We start from the raw sequence: 9,097 nt of genomic DNA, 5'->3' as shown, positions 1-9,097 counted from the left end.
CGCCTCGGCTCGGCGCCAGCCCGCCCCGTAACGCGGCGCGGCGCCCGGGGGCGGCGCAGCGCGAAGCCGCGGCGGGACGCGGAGAGCGGCTTCCCCCCCTCCCCTAAAAAAAACAAAACTCTCGCTTCCTTCGAGCCGGAATCGAACCAGCGACCTAAGGATCCCCGCGGGCGGGCAGCGCCTCTACAGTCCTCCGCTCTACCAGCTGAGCTATCGAAGGGAGCTGCCCGCCGCCGCCGCCCCGCGCCCTACAGCCTCGCCGCCCCCCCGCCCGGGCGGCGCCGCCGAGACGGAGCCGCTCCCGGTTCCTGCGCTTTCTGGAAAACAGCGACTTAATAAGCGGCCGCATTAAAAAAAAAAAAAAGGAAAAAAAAAGCCAGGCTGGAAGTTTTATATGCGTGTATGGTTTTTTTTTACACATTTTCTGTAAGTACTTCTATGTCATTTTTATTTCGTGGGGCTTTGTCTAATTACGCATTTTTTTTCCACTGCGTGCATCGTAAGCAAAAAGGCCATGAAAATTCAAAAGTGAAAAAGAGGACGAGTACACAGTATTGTGGTTACAAATAGATTGTGAATGTACAGAATTACTAACTTTATCATAGATGAGGATATGCTTAAGCGAGTAGTGCTTCTCACCTTAAGCGCTTACCCACTCTAGATCTTTGCCCGGTGCAAGCCTGACTGTGGAAAAGACCCCTCCTTTAAAAAAAAAAAAAAAAAAAAAAAAAGAGAGAGAGAGAGAGAGAGAGAGAGAGAAAAGCGAGGAAAATAACAGGAAAAAGGGCAAGAAAGAGGGAGGCTGAGCCTGTCCGTAGCAGGCAGGTACTTCCCGCGAGGAGGCTGCTTCCAGGCCGTATGTACACTACCAACCGATCGTTTAACATAAAGATATAGGAACCATCTCTATTTGGGCTGGTGACTCCGAAATTCATTGCCAGCAGGGAGCAGAGGCTTCGGCGAGCAGCTCAGAGACGGCCCTTTCCAGGTACTAAGTTTTCTGACTGCCTTTAAGGGACAAAGTACTTAAGAAGTGCAGCGCAGTGCCTGCCCAGGGCAAAACGCTCTGTAACTCTATTGTGATTTCGACCTTCTTGAATGGTGCAAAAGGAGACATCAAAACAGCATATGGTTTCTTCTTTTAAACATATGTTTTGTCTTCGCTGCAGAGACAGATTTACTTACAGAAGATTGTTAAACACCACAATAGAGAGAATAACTTCCTGAACATGTAACTGCCAGAAAACTCAAAGAGGATTCTAGCATAATCTGTGTGTTTTCTCAATGTTCCCCTCCACAAATTCTCAATCTGCAAACTATTTGTATGCATGAAATCTTATACGAACAAAATTTTGGAGCCGAGCTGTAAACACAGAGAAAATGCAACTGTTTCAAAAGCCTAAATTTTAATCAGAAGCCTAAAATTCAAATAGGGATCTTTAGGGATTTAGGCAATTTGGTGCACTGTCAGAAGCACATCACAGGCGTGAAAACCGAGGTTTATTAAAACTGGGGCCTAGTGCAAGCGTGTGAAGCTCAGTGATGGAGAAAGGCCTACTTCTTCACTGCAGTAGTTTCCAACATACTGTACGCCACCATACAGCACTCTCATTTCTTGTAGGATGCATTTAAGTTCTTAAGCCACAAGGTACAACCTCCAAGCTCTTGCAAAACGGTTTTTAAACACAGTAACTCTTGTAATAGCAGCTTCAACAATGGCTCAACACAGCGGATAACCTTGATGGCTGCTGGCATGTGATCCCATTGAAAGAAACATTTATTCCACCTTATAAACATTAACTGTATACAATAGAAACAGTCAGGCAGCTCATTGTGTTCTCAATCCAGGCAGTAAATGCATTTCTTTGAGAAATCTGTTTCCATTTACATCATATTTAATAATATCTTCCCCAGAATGCAAAGTCTGAACAGCAGATAATTTTGTTTACTTTCAGGCTTATCGATAGTCATTTTGAATGCTAATGGAAATAATAGATGTGTTTGTATGTTTTTAACCAAATGGCATTCTCCTTTAAAATATTTTGACACTAGAAATAGATGAGCTGTGAAATTAATCTAGTTAGTCTAACCACAGTCAGATGTGGTGCAAAAACTACACAGAAAGCAAAATTACAAAGATATAAACATATTATAAAGGCCTTCAACTATGTCATGTTATTTATATATATATATATATATATATATATATATACACACACACACACACATATCCCAAATATATGGTTTTAACTTAAATTGTATATAGTACTGGATCCACAAGAACAGTAACCATCCCACGTACACTCCAATTGAGGAAATGTGCATATATATATACATATATAATACACACACACACGTATGTTAGATAATACACACACACACGTGTTAGATGTCCTTGCTCCAGCCCTGCTGTCCCAGCCGCAATGGGAAAGCTGATGGACACCAGGGCGTGAGAAATGTTGGCTTGCAGCGCCCCCTGCACATTCACGTGAGAACCTCAATTCTTGGCACATCGGCACATCCTGTCAACCACAGGGGGCAGAAAAGAAAAAAAAATTGCAAATTACTATCACAAGAGTAAACCAGTGCCATTGCTTCTAACACAGACAAAAAAACCCTACAATTAAATAACCAGTTGCTGTGGAAATAGTCTTTATACAATTTAACTGTGATTCCTGTTTACTGTATAGGTTTTCAGCACCAACCTGCATTCGCTCTAATATTCTTCTAGTATCCAGAGATGACAAGACACCGTTTTTCTTGCATCAAAGCTATAACAAGAGTCTTTGAACTACAAAGGCTGGAATCGAAACGTTTATGGAATGAATACCACGCTGAGACAAGATTTGTGTCTGTCAGCCTCATATAGTGTAAAATGTCACCTTTTAGTGTTCATTTATATTTAATTCAGTCAAAAATCAAAGGAGCCTGAAATATGAAGTGCTTTTTAATCTTCCTTCATATTCCCATAGTAATATGTATGTTCTTAATTTGTAGGAAATAGATCCTGAAAGCATTAGTGGAATCAAACTACTAAATTAGTAAATACTGACAGGACTGCTGTCCAAAAACAAACAAACAAACAAACAAAACTTGCAGTAAATATTCTTTCTAGAGTACCTTAGTGAACACATATGCACCTCACACATATAAGGTTGTAATTATTTATTTATTATTTTATTATTTTACTGTGTGACAAGGTCTTATGTTCTGGAGTTTCTTGAGCTTTTTCCTGAAGGGGGGGGGGAATTGGGGAGAATCCCCCTCTCCATCCCCTCTCAACTTCGACAACTTTACAAAAAATCAAGCCTAGAAATTAAGCTGCTTCTCTCTTCAAAGGTTTTACGACGAGTTATTTTTTCCAGCTATACATCTAGGACCATTCCTAAGAAAGGAGACACAAAAGGGCAGCCTGTCTGTGCAGCGGGATATGGAACTTCTCCCCCAAATGCCTCCATGCCAGGGACTGTCCCATCCCATCCCATCCCATCCGCCGAAAGCCCACAAGCATGAATTCATCAGGCACAGCCTGAACAGACTCCTGGCCAGACACTCACCAGCCTGCAATATTCGTGTCCCAATGAGTTAGATCTGCTTTATACCTTCCTGAGATTCCCCTTTCACAGAGTACAGCGGAGGGCTTGGTTCCAGCCTAACCCCCAAGAGCAAGCCCAGACGCAGACACACTGCTGCGGCAGGATGAAGTCCATTTACCATAGGACTGCTTAGCTGGGTCTCCCAGCAGATCGAAGCCAAACATCACCAGAACCAGCTATTGGCATTTGGGTATCTGTAGTGCTCACCAAGTGCTAGCAGCAGCGGGCATCTCGCTGGCAGAGACAACACACCACACACACCCTTACACTGATGATTTGCTAGGGCAAAGCACAGCACCCTGACAGTGGCAATCCTGTAATTTGCCCTGTTACTCATTCTCTCTTGCTAAACTTCCTGCTGAACTGCAGGAAAAAATCCATTAAGCATTCATTAGGCCCATGATCAACTGCAGAGCAGCAAGTCTGTTTCTGCCAAGAAACAGGCCTCTTTCAGTGCAATCTTGATACTTCAAATAATTTCAAACCCAGCTGCAGTGGTATAAAGTACCAGACTACTAGGTCATATGTGAAATCTATATGTGTATTACCAAGGTCATTCACTACTGCTCCAATTCTGTGATGGTTTTATCTATTCTGCAGCAAAACCTGCAACGAAAAAAAAAGTTGTGATTCCACTTCATATTGTCAAAGAGCTGTTGAAAAGAATCTAAAATTATATGTAGAAGGAGATAATTCTCTGCTAGCATCAAAATCTCATTGTGAATTCAGGTAGGCAAACATTTATCTGGACAACTAAGCAGTACAAAGAACCTATTCCAGAAGGCACAGGGCTTAATATTAATATAATGAAGTTTAGAATAATCAGCCTATCCTATATGATGTTCCAGTAGGTTGTTCAGAAAGCTCACACTCTAGGTATCTAGAGTCTTTGTGAAGATTGCAGAGAAAAAACAAGAGGGCATACAATTGTCTTCCTGCTGCATAAGAGCTTCAAACCTTGAATCAAGCAAAATTCTTACAAGGTAAACTCAGGAATTTGTTTTTTGAATTACAAACACAAAAGTGGCTTATTTCCTGAGTAAACAGTTTCTCAACTCAAAAGCAAGTGCTGGTAGTCTCATAGAATGAAGTGCTATAAAGTGAAAGAGAGATTTAGTGTTCATTGCCATCAAGACCAAGAGTCAAGAATTTTGGTTGTAGAGTGTAGATAAGCTTAGGGCTTTTTATCAGATATTTTGCTTTTTGTGCCTTACCACCAGTTCCCCCAAGTGACTATAATTCTCCGACCTCTGCATTAGCAGAAACACCAAGTGTGTCAATCAAAGCTACAGGAATCCATTGCATCTTCAGTCCAGTTCCTGGAGGTGGTCCAGATTCTGTGTCACAGCACTGCTCACCCAGCTCTGAAGTTGCTCTTCTGGATTACATCATCCCTATGGAGCTTGGGCTTGTTCCCCATCTTTGGAGAAATTCCAGACAAAGAGCAGGAAGATATTTACCAGATAGTCTTTTAAACTAAAATAGTTCTCCATATGGACAGCACAGCATTGTCTGCATCTGCTCCATGTCTCAGTACTGAAGAGGCAAACCTGTCATTGGTACCTAAGAGACATCTTCCATTCAGTTCAGTGAAGCTGCAGTTCAGAGCAATTCAAGTTGCTGCGTGCCTTTGGAGTCACATTTAATTTCTTTTTTTTTCTTTTCTTTTTTTTTTCTTTTTTTTTTCTTTTTTCATCTCTCGGTATCAAAGTTTCTCAAGGACAATATTCTATTCGTGGCCACTAGAGAGTCTACTGTTGCCTGGAACACACTCCAAACATTTCTTATGTCATTTCCCTTAGATGATGGCTTTACAGGATCTACTGCTTTACTCACAGAGTGAGCAAGTTTTGTGAACTTTTGATTGAATCTATATATACAGCCTTTCAGAGAGGGGAGAAAATGCTAATGCTTCTCCCAAAGTCGCTTAACCAGTGTTCTGTTTATCATGACAGAGAAGAAAAACAATTGTATATATTTTGTGATTTCATGATTCTGCTTTTATACTGACTACATGGTAGCATAGGGAGGTCGGAACAGAGAGTCTTAAAGGTTACAGTATCACAAAAAATAGAAACATAATTGAGCATATCTGGGTGTGTTTAGGAGTAATACTAGTATATTAACCTTAGTGACTACTACTCTTAAGAATTCCGAGGTGGCCTTTGAATCAAGCCTTGGGTTTGGTTCAAAACAACAGCAGTTCCCAAGTCCAGGAGATCAGTAAAGCAAATGCAAGGGACTCAGCCCTGCCTGAGAACTACACTAGGATGTACTCAAATGCATATATGAAGAACAACAGCTACTTACCTTAGAATGACTGTAGTTCTTAGAGATGACACTACACTTGAGATTTCATGAGCTGCTGAGTGTCTCTACTTTTGGCAATCCTCAGCTATCATCAGCTTGACAAGAAGCCGAGGGTGGGCTGCGGTCACACTGATCTCCCGCACAGAGCACGAGGAAGCACAGTTGCACGCATAGCTCCGACGGACAGTGCCACTTCAAAACCTAGTCCTGAACACCCTGCCTGCTTTTGCAAGTACAGGGGGAGCTACATGGACAACATCACTTCAGAGAGACAAATTTCTGTTTGGTAACTACTTCACCTACAGTTTCAATATCATGGTATTAATTTATATGAAGAACTATATAGGCAAACTGGAGTTAGAAGCAGAGGAACCATCAATCAATGAAACTGGAAAGAAAACATATTCCCAAATTTACACTCAGACATTACCTATGATCCCACCAACAACTCTTCCAATAAATAATAATGATATAGCTGCAAATAAGATTACAACATTAATCTCAATTAACAGGTCTTACCAATTTCTCAAATGTCACTTGTTTGTTTTGTAAGCCAGGGAGGAATAATTTCACTGGTTGACCATTGCAAATTTTTAAAATTTTAGTGCCTTCACAAACGCACCAATTTTGGAGACCTAAGAGATTATTTGGAAGTCATGTGTGAATCAAGTATTATTAGCAGCACCCGTTTTCCCACGTTGTTCTGCTGTTGTGCCCTAGAAGGTCATCACCGTGACCGCCTATGAAGTCAGTTTAATCCTTAGACTTTGCCAAAATTGCAAATAAACAGTTCATCCTAATGCAACGGCTTTGTGAAATAGTCAGAGCTAGACAAGCCAAACAAATGTTCCTATGGGTAAACAGCAGCCAAGCAGCAGAAACTGCATCAGCAGCAGCCTGAGCTAGATTCAAGTAGGCAGGCAGAAGGAAAGAAAGCAGCAGGTAGAAAAGCACTCTTCCCTTCTTCTTTCCCTTATCCCTCCTCCCACTTCCACACTGCCTGCAATGACTGCTATTTCCAGCATCTCTCTTGGGCAAGCCCAAAAGGGTCTTAAAACAGACATGACCAGGGAAAAGTAGTATTTCTGTATGTATAATGCTCAATCACAGGACTTGAGTGCCACTTAATCTACTTAAAGAGATTTAAATACACAAATAGCTAGGCACAGCAGTTACTGACACTGCACAATTTTAAGTCAGTCCTTTGACATTTCTGTGTTTACTGTTTCTTTCTTGCTGTCACAAATCCTACATCATCATGTGGCAACATCTGGAGGGGCTTCAGCCCTCCTCTCCCACTGGGTGCAAAAGCATTTATTTGGCAGCTTCTGCTACTAGAAGAGAAAAGAAAGGTGGTCCACAAGAAAATCCCCAGATCTAGATACAGCCATTGCATCTTCTAAAACTGTTCTTCTAAAAACACTAGAACTGTTAGGTGATTTTTAGAACCATGGATATATCATCCTTACATACTTCCTTCCTCTCCTGAAATAGCACCCAGAAGTCTTCTGTTCTCTTTGGCTTTCCCTTCATTCCCTTCTGTCCTGATTTCAGAGGAAGTCAAGCAAAGGTTTTCATTTCATTCTCACTGTCTCTGCTGGTAGCACTATAAACAGACAGTAAGCATACAAAAATCTCCATGACAAAAATGATCTAGCAGAAAGGAAGCTTAAGAAAGGGCTTCCATCATCAGAACAGACCTCTTCAAAATGTGCAGTGTCTGCACAAATGTATACAGAAATGGAGATAGTAGTTATGATTAGGAGGTACAGTCAGGCAAAAAGGTGAAGTATCTCCAATTAATTATGCAATGATGAGACAGCAATAGAAAAGAAGCTTCATTTTAACTAAAAACTTGTGTGCTGACTTGACAGAATTAAAAAACCAGCTTTTGTAATAGACTGAAAGAAGTTGTTTGAACTCTTGCTCACAAGTTTAAAAGATACTATTGTGCACTTCTTTCCTAAAGAACACACCCAGGCTCCTCTTGCTGTTAGCTAACAGAAATGACAGTACCTCCTAAATGTTCATCTAATGTCTGGAAATTTCTCTTTATCTACCATCCCTTCTTTTATTTTTTTACTCATTGAATGCAAGTTTCTAACCACCACAGGCCCAGTCCAGATCTACTGGATCACTTCAGAAATTAAATCAGATCAGCTATCACCAAGGCAAACCACTAGAAGTAGTATTTCCAGTAGGAAACAAAATTAGGTAGCCAAAACAGAGGTCAATAAACCTCAAATACAGGTCTGCCAGAACAATCATCTGTGTCTTTAATCAGCAGAACAGAGAATAATGGTCTTTCTTGAAGCTTCTTAAAATGTCTGCAAATTATTGAGAGAGAAAATGCTTACAGTCAAGTCTAAAACCTTTGACAATATTAATAAATGCTCAGAATCACCTGACATATGTCGATTTAAGTAATTCAAATTAGAATAAACTCCTTCAATGTCCATTACAGCAACCAAGTTTCTGTAATGTCAGCTTGGCTATCAAGTCCTATTACAGATCTAGACATTACTACTTTTCTTTACCTCTTGTTAAAAGTAAGTATTCAAAACGTTACAAATCAGTAGCAGACAATATATTGCAGCTGCAATAAGTTAATTCCTCACCAAACAACAACATAGGCTTCTATTACCTTTTAAAATCAAAATACATGTGTTTAAACTGATTCCTCATAATACCAAAAGCACCTTCTACAACTCGCAACACAACCCAATCAACATCCACGATTTGCTCTCATCCCGACCCTATGGAGAGAAGTATGTTGTGAGGGGGTTTGTTCTAGTGGGAAGTCGGGGGGGTTCTGGGTATTTTAAAACAGCTTTACTGTGTACACATCTAAGAAAGGGAACCCAAGCCCCGTAATTCCAATTTAAACTTACAAATTGAGACAGATGTTAAGGCTGTACAATTAATAACAGAAGAAAAAATCAAAGCATTTTGAAAGTGTTTCTAACTTGATTACTTCATATATACCGTATGGGTTTTGTCTTAGATTATAAACATAGTATTAATAAGGATTCATAAATTTCTAGCTTAACATTAAGCATTTAAGCCTTTGAAATACACATTTTTAAAAGAGTATATTTAATTCTTCATAATACGACATGCAATCAAAATTCATTATCTTTATACCCATCATTTTAAAAATGTTTTAGTGCTAGCTCATTTTGAATTAAAGT

At 40.3% G+C, this 9,097-nt stretch overlaps 1 non-coding gene across 1 annotated transcript; it reads right to left on the bottom strand.

Annotated features, from left to right (window-relative positions):
- Window positions 1-126: 126 nt before the first annotated feature.
- TRNAY-GUA (transfer RNA tyrosine (anticodon GUA)) lies at window positions 127-220 on the bottom strand. The gene is made up of 2 exons: window positions 184-220; window positions 127-162 (listed from the first exon to the last, which is right to left on the bottom strand). It is a non-coding gene; the product is annotated as a tRNA-Tyr (tRNA).
- Between the last annotated feature and the right edge of the window lie 8,877 nt (window positions 221-9,097).

Source organism: Rhea pennata, chromosome 2, assembly GCF_028389875.1.
Source record: "Rhea pennata isolate bPtePen1 chromosome 2, bPtePen1.pri, whole genome shotgun sequence".
NCBI classification, from domain to species: Eukaryota; Metazoa; Chordata; class Aves; order Rheiformes; family Rheidae; genus Rhea; species Rhea pennata.
Note: the sequence above shows the minus strand (reverse complement) of the source record. Positions and strands in the feature narration are given on the sequence as shown.